We start from the raw sequence: 17,006 nt of genomic DNA on the forward strand, positions 1-17,006 counted from the left end.
GGAGCGGGTAGTACACCGATGATATGACCGTGGCACACCTGCTGAGACAGCCGCTGTGAGCTCTAACGTGACGTACGGCAAGAGGATGATGATCACACCAAGCACTCGCACAACGGCCTTTCAACCCACTGTGTCCCACAGGGGGGGAATGCAGTGAGGACGCCAGCTTGTGTTTTTGTGTACCCTTGGCTTCACATCTCGTAGACCTTGTCACAGAGAGGGAGGTCGAGTGAGCCCCTTCGGAGATCATTTCTCGTTCGCATAACACCCGAGACGTAACTACTACTCTGACGGACAGGCAGCAAGCGAGTCTCTCCCCAGAAGGAGTGAGTGGTCTTCCCCGCAGGGAGACTCTCGTTTCTCAATCCAGCACGCAAGCTAAGTCCACAGCTTTGTAGTAGGGTGTCGTCTCAGCGGTGAATACGCATCAGAGTTCTCTCGTCTAGGACACCACCACACACGCGAGGATGATCACACCAAGGACTCGCACAACGGCCTTTCAACCCACTGTCCCACAGGGGGAATGCAGTGAGGCGCCAGCTTGTGTTCGTTTACCCTTGGCTTCACATCTCGCAGGCCTCATCTCTCTCTCTCCCTTGATCTCACAGCGAATGATGCTTGAAGGGTAGCTTCAGAGAGTGTCAGACCGCACACCAGGTGCAGAGTCCTCTATCTCTCCTCTGGCTATACGATGATGAGCCTTCCCAGCACTCGCAGAGCAACCCTACTGCCCCACAGGGGGATGCAGTGAGGCACACTGAGCTTCGTACCAGTCAGGCTTGACATCACGCACGCACCCACCTCCTACAGAGCCAAGTGTGTCTCCCCCAACTCTCTCACGACAGTTGTTGTGAGCTCGTGTTACAGCAGTGTGACTTAGTGCGGTTCCTGCCATGTGCCATCCCCGTTCAGAGCTCTGGCTATGCCTCTTACCCTCCTACTCAAAGCCCCAGATCCGTATCCCCCTTTGAGTGCTGCCGTCGTAGGTACAGCGTCACATGCCAGATGCTAAGGTGTGTGCGTCTCTCGAGGTCCCTTTGACCAAGAGCTACGATACCTTCGCGCTAGGCAATGACAGCACCACTAGAACAACACTCGCACCAGGGGGAGAGAGCACAAGGCTTGAGAGAGTCGGATAGAGATGAGGTTTGCCATAGAACTCAGAGGAAGGCACCACCCTTGGGAAGGTGTGGCGGATCACAGTGTCACGCTGTGTATATCCACTCACTTGCCGATAAGCGAAAGAGTCGGGGAAGAGATCGATCGAGTTGGCTTGTGGAAGGGGTTTGCCCTTCGAAGTCATCGAACCGTCTATCACAGCAGCCTTACACACACACAGTGTGTGTGTGAGTTTGGCCTTCATCGGTATTCCTTCCGTCAATGCCGGACGCTATGCCTTCCCACCTTTAGGGAAGTATATAGCCCCCGACGTGTGATTGCCACGAACCACTGGCCTACGATGCAGCACAGGGACACCACACCTTTAGCAGTGTATGCACAACAGAGGCATCTCGGTCACGAGCAGGTCGGTAAGGCAGCAGCTGATGCTGAGCCAAATTCATACAAGGTACGTAGAGTCCACACACGCAGGCACCCACCTTCAGGGCACACAGGGAGTGAGTAGAGCTGCTAGCACACTTGTGATCACCACTCTCATGCAGGAGTACCCCGTCATAACTCGATCGACACCTGCTACTGGCCGCCTCTTGTCGCGAGTGCACACCGAGGAGAATATAGAGATACTGTGACTGAGGGAACCGCATATGCCGCCCCAACACCAAACGACACACGCCGCACACAAGCCAGCAAGGAGAACTGAGCGTGAAGGAGTAGTATTGCATAGCAAAGCTCCAACGATCTCTGTCTCATCCAGCAAGGATAGGGTGTGGTAATGATGTGAAGCGTATGGCACATGGGCCTTCCGTATGTCTGTGTGTGTCTCTTCTCCTGCGCAAGGGTGTCATAACGCTTACGAGGTCGAGCTTTCACAGCCACAAAACACAAGCACACACCACCATGTATCGATTCCTCACGCACCCGGACCTTTACCGGATATATAGAGGGCTCGAGGAGATGGTGTGATGATGCGCGTGAACGGCCTCTCTTCTTGACGGGGTGCGAATGCATTCGACGTTGGAGTAGCGGTCACCGGCAACGGCTGACCGAGCTTCTCACAACTTGCTATGGTCTTCATAGCTACCACACACCGAGTGAAAGACCACCCAGGGTTGTTTGTAGGGTGTCGGCTGTTAAGCCTATGCACTGTGATCGAGTGTGTGCCTGACAGAGGAAGGGTGCGTTTATTTTTAACATCGTCCCAGCACAGCACAGAGCTGTGCCAGGCCACGATGCCGCCACAGGGGGGCGTGATCAGAGGGTTCGTATACCAGTAATGATCCTTCCGCAGGTTCACCTACGGAAACCTTGTTACGACTTTTACTTCCTCTAAGTGCATCAGTTCGAACCTCTTCCAGTCACAAGCAACCCTGCCACCGCCGCGAAGCAGATGACAAAGGTAAGCTCAGCCTGTCCGAGGCTCTCACTGGTACACCCAATCGGTAGTAGCGACGGGCGGTGTGTACAAAGGGCAGGGACTCAGTCGGGATGGGTTGAGTGACCCATCCCTACTAGGCATTCCTCGTTCGTGGGCGACAATTGCAAACCCCAGTCCCAGGCAAGCACAACACTGTATTGACCGGTACCAGAAGCACAACCGCACGCGACTCCCGTGAAGGAGAAGCGGGTCCTCAACTGGCACTCGCAGTCAAGCGTGTCGTCGAGCTGCAAGAGGAAGTTCAAAGGTTTACCCACACCGTCACGGCGAAGGACATATGCAGCTGCCTCCCAGAGGGAGGACAGCAAGGCACCCTCTGAATCCTGCATTGTAGCGCGCGTGCTGCCCGGAACATCTAAGGGCATCACAGACCTGTTATTGCTCTCTGTTTCTCGTACACGGCTGCACAAACCGTTTATGCCTCTAAGAAGAACTCTTATCTCAGACCAATTAACCAGGCCGATGGACTTGGAGGACGAGGAGTGAGCGTGGATGCCGAGAGGAAGTATATGCGACACAGCAGTGCACTCCCGAAGGAGACACGCCGACCACACACACACACACCAAGGCACCACAACTCAGGCTCCCCGCTTGCCTCTCAATCAAGATCCAACCGACTATTTAGCAGGAGAGAGTCTCGTTCGTTATCGGAATTAACCAGACAGATCACTCCACCAACTAAGAACGGCCATGCACCACCATCCAACTAACTCGAGAAAGAGCCTTCAGTCTGTCCATCATGCAGTTGTCTTACCCCGGTGAGGTTGCCCGTGTTGAGTCAAATTAAGCCGCAGGCTCCACGCCTGGTGGTGCCTTTCCGTCAATTCCTTTAAGTTTCAGCTTTGCGGCCAGACTCCCCCCGGAACCCAGAGACTCTGGTTTCCCGTGATGAGGGGAGCTTCCCTCCTGGCCCGTGTGTATATAAGGGTACCAGGAGGATTGACAGTTGGCATCATTTAAGGTTAGAACTAGGGCGGTATCTGATCGCCTTCGATCCTCTAACTGTGGTTCATGATTAATGAAAACATCCTTGGCAGACGCTTTCGCTTCAGGAGGTCTTGCGGGGGTCATAGAATTTCACCTCTCGCCTCGCAATACCAGTGCCCTCGACAAGCCCTTTTAATCATTGCCTCGGGGCTGACAAGTAACTGATCTGACCTTTACGACCGGTAGCCAGCACCCGAGGCCGTGTTCCGACGTGCCATGCAAGAGCAAGACCGTCAACAACCAGGAGGTACGAAGACCCCTGTGTCACAGGGCCACGAGGACCCTTATGTGTGACTGCCTTGAGCACTCTGAGTTAATCAGGGTGACCATAGTCGCAGGCCCAACTCTACGAGAGAGAGGGTCTGCGACACGTTTGTCCACGAGCAAGCAGTGGGCATGTAACGGACGGGAGTGAGAAGGCCCCTGAGACAAAGATCCTGGGAGGCAGACGCACGAGGCAATCAACCAACATCCAGTCACCAAGCCCCAAGTATGCCAACCACTGCCAGCGTCCACCCTCTGCCACTCGGACAGTAAGTTCAACTACGAGCCTTTTAACCGCAGCAACTTTAATATATGCCACTGAAGCTGGAATTACCGCGGCTGCTGGCACCAGACTTGCCCTTCAGTTGGTTCTCAACGGCTTGTTTACTGTATAGCTCCCGATCAGATCGAGGAACCCAAGACCGTTCATTCCGATAGCGAGGCCCCACGAGGGGGCTGATCTCACTTCGTTAGATAGCGTCACTACCTCGTCTGACAGCCCACCTCTAGGAGGTGGTTGAGTCGGCTGACAGTGGGTAATTTGCGTGCCTGCTGCCGTCCTTGGACGTGGTAGCCGTCTCTCAGGCTGCCTCTCCGGAATCGAACCCTGATTCCCCGTTACCCGTCATAGCCATCGGACGCTTATAACGTGCGATTAAGCTGATAGGGCAGTCACTCATAGTGGCAGCGTCTCTCGTATCCGCGAGGATAGAGGGTCCGCTTAGCTGTAGGTTATCCAGAGTCACCATTAAGCCGGTCAGGGATTGCTCCCTTGGCAGATTGGTCTAATAAAAGCACTCGTCAGTCTCGAGAGAGGCGTCAGAGTATAGGTTGCACGTATTAGCTCTGGATTTACCATGGTTATCCGATCGAATTGATTGGAACTGGCCACTGCAGACAATGACTGGGTAATGAGCCGTCCGCGGTCTCTCGTGACTAGGCGTCCAGAGTGTCTCCACCCCAGCACCTGCCTTTCGTACTTAGACATGCATGGCTTAAGCTTTGACACTAGCATATGACCACCGGCAGGATCAACCGGGTATGTGAGAGCTTCCAGGGACACACACAGCAGTAGCAGCATCCCTTACTAACTAACACACACCCGGCTTGTCTATCATCATCAGAGCTTGGATGTCTTGCTGGCATCCAAGCGTATCTCTCACGTTCCACTATGCATAGATCCATTGAGCATACAGCTACCAGCAAGGGTGGGTGTGATATACCACACCACAGGCATTCACTGAAGCTCATATCAAGCTGTGTGATTCAATTGCGGTATCGTGCACTAGCGTAAGCCAATCGTTCCGTACAGTCCAGAGATTGTCTGGGGGTTTGGGCTCAGGCGCTTGAGAGACTAGGTTCTCACGGCCACTCAACCAGTAAACGCCAGTGTGAAACATGGCATGGGCCACAGAATCTTTTTGTTTAATCTCGTCCTCTGTAGGTCACGATGTAAGCCAGGCAAGCGCAAGGCAAGCAAGACCCATCCCCCCCGACTAGGCCACGAGGCGGATAACAGGCTCACCGTCACTGTGGTTACCCCCGAGTTAAAGTACTCCTGTGACACTCTACCAGCATTTTTTGTTTCACTTCGTCCGCTGTCGGCAGCTTTACTGACAGAGCACGCCTGGCCGGCTACGAGGATTGTAGGAATGGGGGCCCGGCCATCACACTTGGTTTGACCCTCTTATAGTGCTCCTATACACTCTCCAGGATTATTTATATTAGACTCGTCCGCTGTCGGTTGCTTCTCATTCCTAGCCATGCCTGGCCGGACGAGTATGCGGCTTCAGTAATTTTTTATTTTTCCTCGTCCGCTGCAGGGTATGCGCTACGGTAGCATCATCCCTAGCCGGCCACGAGTAGGCAAGATCAAAGCCACCATATATATATATGCCGCAGATCAAGCTGTTAACTGTGCTCTGAGACAGGGGTTTGCCTTGCCATCACCAGCGTAAGTTCAACTTTCAAGCCATTTGCCGCAGATCAAGCTGTCAACTGCCCTGAGACAGGGGTTTGCCAAGTGTGCCTCTGCAGTAATTTTTTGTTTATCCTCGTCCGCTGCAGGGTGTGCTACGGTAGCATCAGCCCTAGCCGGCAACGAGCGCACGGTCAGATATCACTCGCAGTTCATCGGGTCAGGTCTGCTCCCAGAGGGGTTTTTTGGGTCATTGCTCACGGGCGTCTCAGGGCTGAGGAAGGTTCCTTCTGCGGGATTTGTCGTTAAATACGACTGCCAGAAGCACCCTGAGACGTTTCAGCCCGGTACCATTTTTGGATCAACCACCTTCCTCATATATAAAACGTACTTCCAATTGCAGAGTTAACCGGGGTAACAGCAAATTAAAACAAAAAGTCTACGGAGTTCACTTCTAATATTTCACACACCCTTGGGAGCAGTCGCCAAACCCCTCTGAGAGCGTAGCTACCAAGGGTCCAGGTTCAAATTTCAACTTCTTCCTTGACGAGAGTCGCTCCGGCAACTGGTGTCAAGGGTGTGTCTGAACTGAGTTTTTCACGCCTCACCGTGCTTCAGTTGGCTACCTGCGCTCGCAGCGGGGTTGATCAACTGACTTCAAGGGTCTGACTCCGAATTTTCAGGACTTGCCGGGGACCACCCCTGCGGCACAGGGGGGTGCCCAGAGGGTGATTTCGGGGTCATGGGCCCCTGGCAACCCTCGTGGGAGCAGGGGACTCCGAGACTCCTACCGACCATACCACTGTGGGACAAGGGTTACCGAGTGGCCGCAAGGACCGAACACATCCATCTCCATCCGCGGGGGACCCCCAGTGGGGCAGGGGGTCCCCAAGGCACCTGCATCAATTCTGAACCGCTTCTCTTGTGGACTCCAGTGGGGCAAGTGTTACCAAGGGATGGACTCCAGCATCGGCTTTCATCCACGACCCCCTTGCGGACCCCCTGTGGGACCGTGGGTAACCAAGGCACATGCGGCAATTTTGAACCTCATTCCTTGCGGACTCCAGTGGGGCGAGTGTGTCACCAAGGGATCGATCTTTTCATCGATTGATGTTCTGCCTTGAGTTCAGTTGGCCAACCCCTCTGGCACCGGACCTGCCAAGAGATCAATCATTTGGTCAATTTATGCTCTGCCTTGAGTTCAGTCGGCAAACCCCCCTGGGACCGGACCTACCAAGGGATCAATCTTTTCATCCATCGATGTTCTGCCTTGAGTTCAGTTGTCTAACCCCTCTGGGACTGGACCGGCCAAGGGATCGATCATTTCATCAATGTATGCTCTGCCTTGAGATCAGTCGGCCAACCCCTCTGGGACTGGACCTGCAAAGGAAAAGATCATATCATCAATTTATGCTCTGCCTTGAGGTCAGTTGTCTAACCCCTCTGGGACCGGACCTGCCAAGGGACCAGCTTCAGATCTGAACTTCTGCCTTGAGATCAGTCGGCTAACCCCTCTGGGACCGGACCTGCCAAGGGACCAGCTCAGATCTGAACTTCTGCCTTGAGGTCAGTTGGCCAACCCCTCTGGGACCGGACCTGCAAAGGAATCGATCATTTTTGTCAATTTATGCTCTGCCTTGAGTTCAGTCGGCCAACCCCTCTGGGACCGGACCTACCAAGGGTTCAGCTTCAGATTTGAACTTTTGCCTTGAGTTCAGTCGGCAAACCCCTCTGGGACCGGACCTGCCAAGGGATCATCTTCAGATCTGAACTTCTGCCTTGCGGTCAGTTGTCAAACCCCTCTGGGACCGGACCTGCCAAGGGACCATCTTCAGATCTGAACTTCTGCCTTGCGGTCAGTTGTCTAACCCTCCTGGGACCGGACCTACCAAGGGACCAGCTCAGATCTGAACCAATGCCTTGAGTTCAGTTGGCCAACCTCTCTGGGACCGGACCTACCAAGGGACCAGCTCAGAATTCAACCAATGCCTTGCGGTCAGTCGTCCGACCCCTCTGGGACCGGACCTACCAAGGGTTCAGCTTCAGATTTGAACTTTTGCCTTGAGTTCAGTCGGCAAACCCCTCTGGGACCGGACCTGCCAAGGGACCATCTTCAGATCTGAACTTCTGCCTTGCGGTCAGTTGTCTAACCCCCCTGGGACCGGACCTGCCAAGGGACTAGCTTCAGATCTGAACTTCTGCCTTGAGATCAGTCGGCTAACCCCTCTGGGACCGGACCTGCCAAGGGTTCAGCTTCAGAATTCAACCAATGCCTTGAGCTCAGTCGTCAGACCCCTCTGGGACCGGACCTACCAAGGGACCAGCTTCAGAATTCAACCAATGCCTTGCGGTCAGTCGGCCAACCCCTCTGAGACCGGACCTACCAAGGGTTCAGCTTCAGATTTGAAATTTTGCCTTGAGTTCAGTCGGCAAACCACTCTGAGACCGGACCTGCCAAGGGACCAGCTTCAGATTTCGACCTATACCTTGAGCTCAGTCGTCAGACCCCTCTGGGACCGGAGCTACCAAGGGTTCAGCTTCAGATTTGAACTTATGCCTTGAGGTCAGTTGGCCAACCCCTCTGAGACCGGACCTACCAAGGGACCATCTTCAGTTTTCGACCTATACCTTGAGCTCAGTCGTCAGACCCCTCTGGGACCGGAGCTACCAAGGGACCAGCTCTTTTCATCCATTGATATTCTCTCCCTTACAGACCCCTGTGGGAGCCAGGGCTTGCCGCTGTTTCATGTCATCGACGTCCATCTCGCTTGGCTTTCAAAGCCCCCTATGGGTCACAGGACCCTTCATAGGCCTTCAGCCGGATCTGATCAAGACCAATTTCTGAACATCCATCCATCCATCCATCCATCCAGCCCATATAATACCACATATTATTGCCTCTGATCTGAACCTCTGCCTTGAGCTCAGTCGTCAAACCTCCCTGAGACAGGAGCTGCCAAGGGATCTGCTTCAGATCTGAACCTCTGTCTGGAGGTCTGGCTGCGAATCCCTCTGAGACAAGGGGTCACGTCTTCAGTCCGGCTGCACTAACTCTGGTCCGGATCAACAGGGTCACACCCAACCAAGGAGCTCATGGGCAAGCTTCAGTCCAAGAAACACTGAGGCCTATGTTTGTCGCTTGGTCACTGCTAAGCCTCGCTGTGAAGGAACTTGGGTCCGCTTCAGTCCGGCTGCACTAACTCTGGTCCGTATCAACAGGGTCACACCCAACCAAGGAGCTCATGGGCAAGCTTCAGTCCAGGAAGCCCTGAGGCCTATGTTTGTCGCTTGGTCATCGGTAGCCCTAGCCTTGGAGAAACTTGGCTCGGCTTCAGTCCGGCTGCACAAGCTCTGGTCCGGATCGGCAGGGTCACTGCCAGCCAAGGAGCTCATGGGCAAGCTTCAGTCCAAGAGACACTGAGGCCTATGCCTCTGTCGCTGCTATCGGCAGGGTCACAGCTAGCCAAGAGCAAGCTCCAGTCCATCAAAGGATCACAGCGCGTCCTGCGCGTCCTCCCCGCCCCCAGGGTACTTCTACCAAGGTCCACAGCTGACCAAACACCTCTCAATAGACAAACCTTCATCAATTGACCTTTAAAAAAACCAGAGAAGAAGCTAAGGACAGTACCGACTGCGGTGTATGATCCTTGCTTCTTCTCTAGGTTCTTCTCCATGGCACAGTCTCCTGCAGAGATCGGTCATAGCAAGCCCTCTGCCCCAGGAGGGCCTGCCTTTGACACTTAGAGTCTCAACCAGATCAGTACGCCAGCCCTCTGCCCCAGGAGGGTGTCTCTCTGACAGTCTCAGTCACATCAATCTTAGCTTCATATTTCGACCTCCCTTGCAGACCCCTATGGGACAGGGGTTACCAAGGGAAGGGCTCCAACTCTCTGATTTCAACCAATGCCCTGAGGTCAGGCTGCTAACCTCTCTGAGAGTGGACCTACCAAGGGAAGGGCTCCAACTCTCTTACTTCAACCAATGCCTTGAGGTCAGGCTGCAAACCTCTCTGGGAGTGGACCTACCAAGGGAAGGGCTCCAACTCTCTGACTTCAACCAATGCCTTGAGGTCAGGATGCAAACCTCTCTGAGAGTGGACCTACCAAGGGGAGGGCTCCATCTCTCTGATATCAACCAATGCCTTGAGGTCAGGCTGCAAACCTCTCTGGGAGTGGACCTACCAAGGGAAGTGCTCCAACTCTCTGATTTCAACCGATGCCTTGAGGTCAAGCTGCAAACCTCTCTGAGACAAAGGTTACCAACAGTGTCTAAGCCGTACGATACTTATGCCATGCTCACAACAACCCTTGGCAGTACTAGGCTGCCAGGGATGTTGATCAGATCTAACTCTGACTGTGCCCCAGCAGTACAGAGTCTTAGCCATTCGGTGTCCTCACAACACTCCCTTGCTACACAAGGATGCCAGGGAGGTTGATCGTATCACTTAGTGTCTTAGCCATTCCTTGGTCGTGTCTGATGCTCTCAACCCCCTGGCAGCCCAAGGATACCAGGGAGGTTGATCGGATCTCTGATCATCATCAGCACGTCCCAAACTCGGAGATCCGAGTGAACCAGATCCAGCTGGGCCTGAGCCTTAACACTTCGCATAGACCGCTTAGCGTGATTACAGCTCCCATCCTGAATTCTCTCCTGTCGTGTACAGGTGGTTCGGGCAGAAGTCCCCATATCCGGCTAGCTTATACAAGCTTGTTATGACCAGAGGGACCCAAGCTGACTACCATCAGTGCACCGTGAGGTACACAGGTCTCACAGAGGGGTAGCCAAGCCGAAGCATGGCACCCCGGAGGCCTCGAATCGCCAGAGGGTCCCATTGGCAGTCTTTTCCTTTAGACGCTCTGGTAGCTGGGCTGTTGACCATGCTGCGTGGCTCGAGGGTGATCTGTCCTTTCGCCCAGCAAAGCATGGTCTCGAGAGCTCAAGGCTCCCCTTGCCCTGTGCCGTCCGGTCGAGTGGTAGGGTCACCACCACCGACCGTAACCAAGAGGTCTTCTGCAAGTAGCATCGCTCATGTACTGGAATGCTTTCAGACTTAGAGGCGTTCAGTCTTACTGGCAGCGAGCATGTCCTAGTGCCGACACCCGCTCGGGTGAGCACAGGTCCAGAGGCTCGGCTGTGACGTTCCTCTCGTACTGGCCACAGCTTCCATAGCGATACGTCAGGCGCGGCTGATAGGTAATCGGCCGCAGCCTTCAGGCCTCAGTAGGGTAAAACTAACCTGTCTCGCGACGGTCTAAACCCAGCTCACGTTCTCTAAGTACGGGTGAACAATCCAACGCTTGGCGCCGGTTGCAACTCAATGATAGAAAGAGCCGACATCGAAGGATCAAAAAGCGACGTCGCTAAGGACGCTTGGCCGCCACAAGCCAGTTATCCCTGTGGTAACTTTTCTGATACCTCTTGCTATAAACTCTCTAACCGTCAAAAGGATCGATAGGCCTGGCTTTCGCCGTCCGTACTCGTACTGTAAGTCCAGATCGAGCCAGCATAGGCCCTTATGCTCTACACGAGGTTTCTGGTCTCGTTGAGCTGGCCTTGGGACACCTGCGTTATCATTTGACAGATGTACCGCCCCAGTCAAACTCCCCACCTGAATCTGTCCTCAACAGGACCAGAGGCAGAGGCCGGCGTGTTGGCAACCTCGGGACACCCGCAGGAGCGGAGAGACCCAGCGTAGGAGAGGAGAGGCACAAGCACACGAGGCGCGAGCACACACTCTCCAACACCCACGAGGGACCTCCTCTCCGTGTAGCGTGTGCCTTCGGCTACCGCCAGCAACTCTGACGATCTCATGCAACCGTTATACACTCCCTTTGATTGAGTGAAGTGCGGAGACGAAGGGAGTAGTGGTATCTCAAGAGCCGGGCCGAAGCCCTCCCACTTATGCTGCACCTCCAATGTCCCCGCACAAATTCAGACTAGAGTCAAGCTCAACAGGGTCTTCTTTCCCCGCTGTGTCCATGCAAGTCCGTTCCCTTGCCTGTTGGTTCACCAGACGGTAGATAGGGACAGTGGGAATCTCGTTAATCCATTCATGCGCGTCACTAATTAGATGACGAGGCATTTGGCTACCTTAAAAGAGTCATAGTTACTCCTGCCGTTAACCCGCGCTTCATTGAATTTCTTCACTTTGACATTCTGAGCACTGGGCAGAAATCACGTTGCGTCAGCACCCAAGAGGGGCTGGCGCGACGCTACGTTTTAATTAGACAGTCGGATTCCCCTCGTCCGTGCCAGTTCTCGAGTGGCCGACAAGGTGCTGCAGCCTTCTCCTCTGAACGCAAAGGACGCGAGTCCCAAGCTAGGAGATAGAGCCAAGCCCAGGCAAAGTTTCGCGAATGCACAAGGACCAGAGAGCCTCTTCCACACCACAGGCATGACACCCGGGTGAGGCAAGGGTCAAGCACCTTGATGCGAATCACTACTACAGAGCCCTGTAGGCGAGGCCCGGCATGCAGCTCGACCGTAGGAGCCAATCCTTCTGCCGAAGGTACGGATCGAGTTTGCCGACTTCCCTTACCTACATGTGTCTGACTCTGCAGAGGCTACCAACCTTTGACACCGGATGCGGAATCGGGTACGTTCCTGCCTGGACTCTGGGTTGTACAGCACTCCAACTGCGGCTCTCTCGCTAGGGATAGAGACTGAGTGTGGAGCTATGTTAGCTGAACTTGATGATACCAAGGAGAGCCCAACAGGGGGCTCCGATGGCAAACATCATCCAGGGTCTATTCTTCACGGGCTGACAGTGTACGCACGACGCACTCTAAGGCTGAGGAGATCTGCCATGGGAGCAAGACCTGTCTCGTATGCCTTTCTCGTAAAGAGCCCTTTTCAGGGAGAAGTGTGCTGTCATGGAGGGTGATCTCCCTCGCACGGTCCACTGCCAACGTTATAGCCACTGTAAGCACATTGCATGCAGCAGCCATAACACCTACTACCTTCCCCAGAGGAGAGAGGTTTCGGTTCAGGAAGACCAGGCGGGGTGCTGGGAAGTTACCCGGCCCCCCTTTCGCCAGGACAGTACAGCTTCGAAGAGTCAAGAGGTCCTATCATTCGAACGTATGTAACCCTCAGGGGACCACAACACGTGGCAGCAGAGCTCGAGAGAGGTGCCAGATCATGTGTGCGTGTCTGTACCTTCGGGGCGGTTCAAGAGTTCAACTCGAGACTCCTCTGGCTGCAATCCCATGCCGCGTTAGCGGTTGGCTTAGGAACGACTGACACGTGTGCAAACAATGTTGACACGGAACCCTTATCAGATCCTCACGTCTCCAGATTGTTCGCTAGAGTACTTGCTACTACCACCAAGATCTGCATTGCCGGCAGCTCCAGTCCAGATCACTCTGAGACCTTCAACGCATACCGGCACGCCCATCCTACTCGTCGGCACATCGGACCATCACCGGGAGGAGGACCCTCCCTTGCGTTCAGGAAGCTTTGTGCCGACGGCATTGCATCGGGGGAGAGCTTTAGCGCCATCCATTTTCAGGGTTGCCAGCTTCGGCAGGATTAGTTGTTACACACTACTTAGCGGGTGTCGACTTCCATGACCACCGTCCTGCTGTCTTCAGCTAGCAACACCCTTCCAATGGTAACAAGAAATAGCTGTCACTTAGGCCCCTTAGCAAAGCGTTAGGTTCATCCCTCATTATCAGTCCTGCTTACCAGAACAGACCCACTGATAGCCGGTATGATTTCTACAAGGTCTGAGCTCAAGGGAGAGAGAGTCTCTCTCCCAGGAGACGCAAGAGTCATAGCTGACACCCCTCGCAGCAGTAAGGACTGCGGGGATGCTCACCCATTGGTAGTTTGAGAATAGGTCGAGGACATTGCGTCCCCGAGAGCCTCTAATCATTCGCTCTACCGGATGAAACTCATTGTCAGGGCACCTTTGTATCAGTCTCCCGGCTACAGCTATCCTGAGAGAAACTTCGGATGGAACCAGCTACTAGATAGTTCGATAGGTCTTTCGCCCCTATGCTCAACTGATACCATGGATTTGCACGTCACAACGGCTACGAACTTCCACCCCAGTTTCCTGGGGCTTCGTCCTCGCCAAGCATAGTTCACTATCTTTCGGGTCATAGCATATGCGCTCTGCGGTACTCACATGCCACGGCCCCTTACGAGAGGGGCTGTGAACAGTGCGAGTCCGGGCCTTGCGGGCAGTCGCATAACAAGATGCTAGCCATCAGGCCTGTAAGCAACACTTGCCTTCACTCGCCTCCGGGTTTTGTGGGACCCTTCGACTTGCGCACATGCTATACTCCTTGGCCCGTGTTTCGAGACGTGACCGACGGTTCCTGGAATATCACCTTACGGCGGTAGTGGGAGAGACACGGGGGAGTGAACCTTTATATCGACTCCCCACTGTGACGGCCTCGCTGTGAGGCCGATCAGCCGTCTCCACTCCGCGCACGGAAGTCTCATCGCAAGAGGACCAGCCCAGAGAGCGATGGTAGGATCGTCGAGGTAGGCTGAGTACCACCTACCGACGGGGGAGGGAGTAATACCCTACCCACCGCCGAGCGCTCAATCAGCCATCTCTCCCCAGCATCATTACCTCAGGGGGCCTCGCAATGGACTTGGTGGGCCTGATTAACGCTAGCTGCTCAACCGAGTCTTAGGCACAAGGGGCTGCTCTGACACCAAGTCTCCGTGGCAGGAGGGGACGAACCCCTGCGAGCACACAGCGAGACAGGAAGGCACCAGGAGGCATGCACCCAAGCGCAAGACAAGTCGTGTGGCAATGGCCTTCCAGGATCCGTTGGCTTATACCCAAGGTGGTCTGACGGTCTGTTCATACTCCGCTATGGAGGACTTTTCAACTTTCCCTTACGGTACTTGTCGGCTATCGGTTGTGTGGTGATATTTAGCCTTAGATCGAGTCTACGACCTGTATTAGCGCTGCATTTGCAAACAACGCGACTCAAGGGATGCCGGCGTGCCCATGCAGCATTGCAGTAACCTCACACGGGTCTACCACCCTCCATGGAGCCTTGCTGGTTGAACAGCTTGGAACCACTCATGGCTGACTTAGCTTGGCTACGGCTGCAGGGTAAACCGACATCCTTAACGCAACATCCGTCCTCAGGCCGGGTGGCCCGGAACGTTATGCGCTGGGCTCATCCCTTTTCGTTCGCCACTACTAAGGGAATCCCATTTGGTTTCTTTTCCTCCGCTTACTGATATGCTTAAGTTCAGCGGGTAATCCCTCCTGACATGATGTGGTGAGACACATATAGTGACGGAGCGGGTAGTACACCGATGATATGACCGTGGCACACTGCTGAGACAGCCGCTGTGAGCTCTAACGTGACGTACGGCAAGAGGATGATGATCACACCAAGCACTCGCACAACGGCCTTTCAACCCACTGTGTCCCACAGGGGGGGAATGCAGTGAGGACGCCAGCTTGTGTTTTTGTGTACCCTTGGCTTCACATCTCGTAGACCTTGTCACAGAGAGGGAGGTCGAGTGAGCCCCTTCGGAGATCATTTCTCGTCCGCATAACACCCGAGACGTGACTACTACTCTGACGGACAGGCAGCAAGCGAGTCTCTCCCCAGAAGGAGTGAGTGGTCTTCCCCGCAGGGAGACTCTCGTTTCTCGATCCAGCACGCAAGCTAAGTCCACAGCTTTGTAGTAGGGTGTCGTCTCAGCGGTGAATACGCATCAGAGTTCTCTCGTCTAGGACACCACCACACACGCGAGGATGATCACACCAAGGACTCGCACAACGGCCTTTCAACCCACTGTCCCACAGGGGGAATGCAGTGAGGCGCCAGCTTGTGTTCGTTTACCCTTGGCTTCACATCTCGCAGGCCTCATCTCTCTCTCTCTCCCTTGATCTCACAGCGAATGATGCTTGAAGGGTAGCTTCAGAGAGTGTCAGACCGCACACCAGGTGCAGAGTCCTCTATCTCTCCTCTGGCTATACGATGATGAGCCTTCCCAGCACTCACAGAGCAACCCTACTGCCCCACAGGGGGATGCAGTGAGGCACTAAGCTTCGTACCAGTCAGGCTTGACATCACGCACGCACCCACCTCCTACAAAGCCAAGTGTGTCTCCCCCAACTCTCTCACGACAGTTGTTGTGAGCTCGTGTTACAGCAGTGTGACTTAGTGCGGGTCCAGCCATGTGCCAACCCCGTTCAGAGCTCTGGCTATGCCTCTTACTCTCCTTCTTCTCAAAGCCACAGATCCGTATCCCCCTTTGAGTGCTGCCGTCGTAGGTACAGCGTCACATGCCAGATGCTAAGGTGTGTGCGTCTCTCGAGGTCCCTTTGACCAAGAGCAACGATACCTTCGCGCTAGGCAATGACAGCACCACTAGAACAACACTCGCACCAGGGGGAGAGAGCACAAGGCTTGAGAGAGTCGGATAGAGATGAGGTTTGCCATAGAACTCAGAGGAAGGCACCACCCTTGGGAAGGTGTGGCGGATCACAGTGTCACGCTGTGTATATCCACTCACTTGCCGATAAGCGAAAGAGTCGGGGAAGAGATCGATCGAGTTGGCTTGTGGAAGGGGTTTGCCCTTCGAAGTCATCGAACCGTCTATCACAGCAGCCTTACACACACACAGTGTGTGTGTGAGTTTGGCCTTCATCGGTATTCCTTCCGTCAATGCCGGACGCTATGCCTTCCCACCATTAGGGAAGTATATAGCCCCCGACGTGTGATTGCCACGAACCACTGGCCTACGATGCAGCACAGGGACACCACACCTTTAGCAGTGTATGCACAACAGAGGCATCTCGGTCACGAGCAGGTCGGTAAGGCAGCAGCTGATGCTGAGCCAAATTCATACAAGGTACGTAGAGTCCACACACGCAGGCACCCACCTTCAGGGCACACAGGGAGTGAGTAGAGCTGCTAGCACACTTGTGATCACCACTCTCATGCAGGAGTACCCCGTCATAACTCGATCGACACCTGCTACTGGCCGCCTCTTGTCGCGAGTGCACACCGAGGAGAATATAGAGATACTGTGACTGAGGGAACCGCATATGCCGCCCCAACACCACACGACACACGCCGCACACAAGCCAGCAAGGAGAACTGAGCGTGAAGGAGTAGTATTGCATAGCAAAGCTCCAACGATCTCTGTCTCCCCCAGCAAGGATAGGGTGTGGTAATGATGTGAAGCGTATGGCACATGGGCCTTCCGTATGTCTGTGTGTGTCTCTTCTCCTGCGCAAGGGTGTCATAACGCTTACGAGGTCGAGCTTTCACAGCCACAAAACACAAGCACACA

General features: G+C 54.4%; 2 pseudogenes; both read right to left on the reverse strand.

Moving 5' to 3' along the window:
- Window positions 1-2,390: 2,390 nt before the first annotated feature.
- LOC148314303 (18S ribosomal RNA) lies at window positions 2,391-4,847 on the reverse strand (annotated as a pseudogene).
- A 5,442-nt stretch (window positions 4,848-10,289) lies between these two features.
- On the reverse strand, window positions 10,290-14,975 carry LOC148314304 (28S ribosomal RNA; annotated as a pseudogene).
- Between the last annotated feature and the right edge of the window lie 2,031 nt (window positions 14,976-17,006).

This window comes from Idiotropiscis lumnitzeri, unplaced genomic scaffold, assembly GCF_059441095.1.
Source record: "Idiotropiscis lumnitzeri isolate Australia: NSW breed Sydney's pygmy pipehorse unplaced genomic scaffold, RoL_Ilum_1.0 HiC_scaffold_334, whole genome shotgun sequence".
In the NCBI taxonomy this organism is placed as follows: Eukaryota; Metazoa; Chordata; class Actinopteri; order Syngnathiformes; family Syngnathidae; genus Idiotropiscis; species Idiotropiscis lumnitzeri.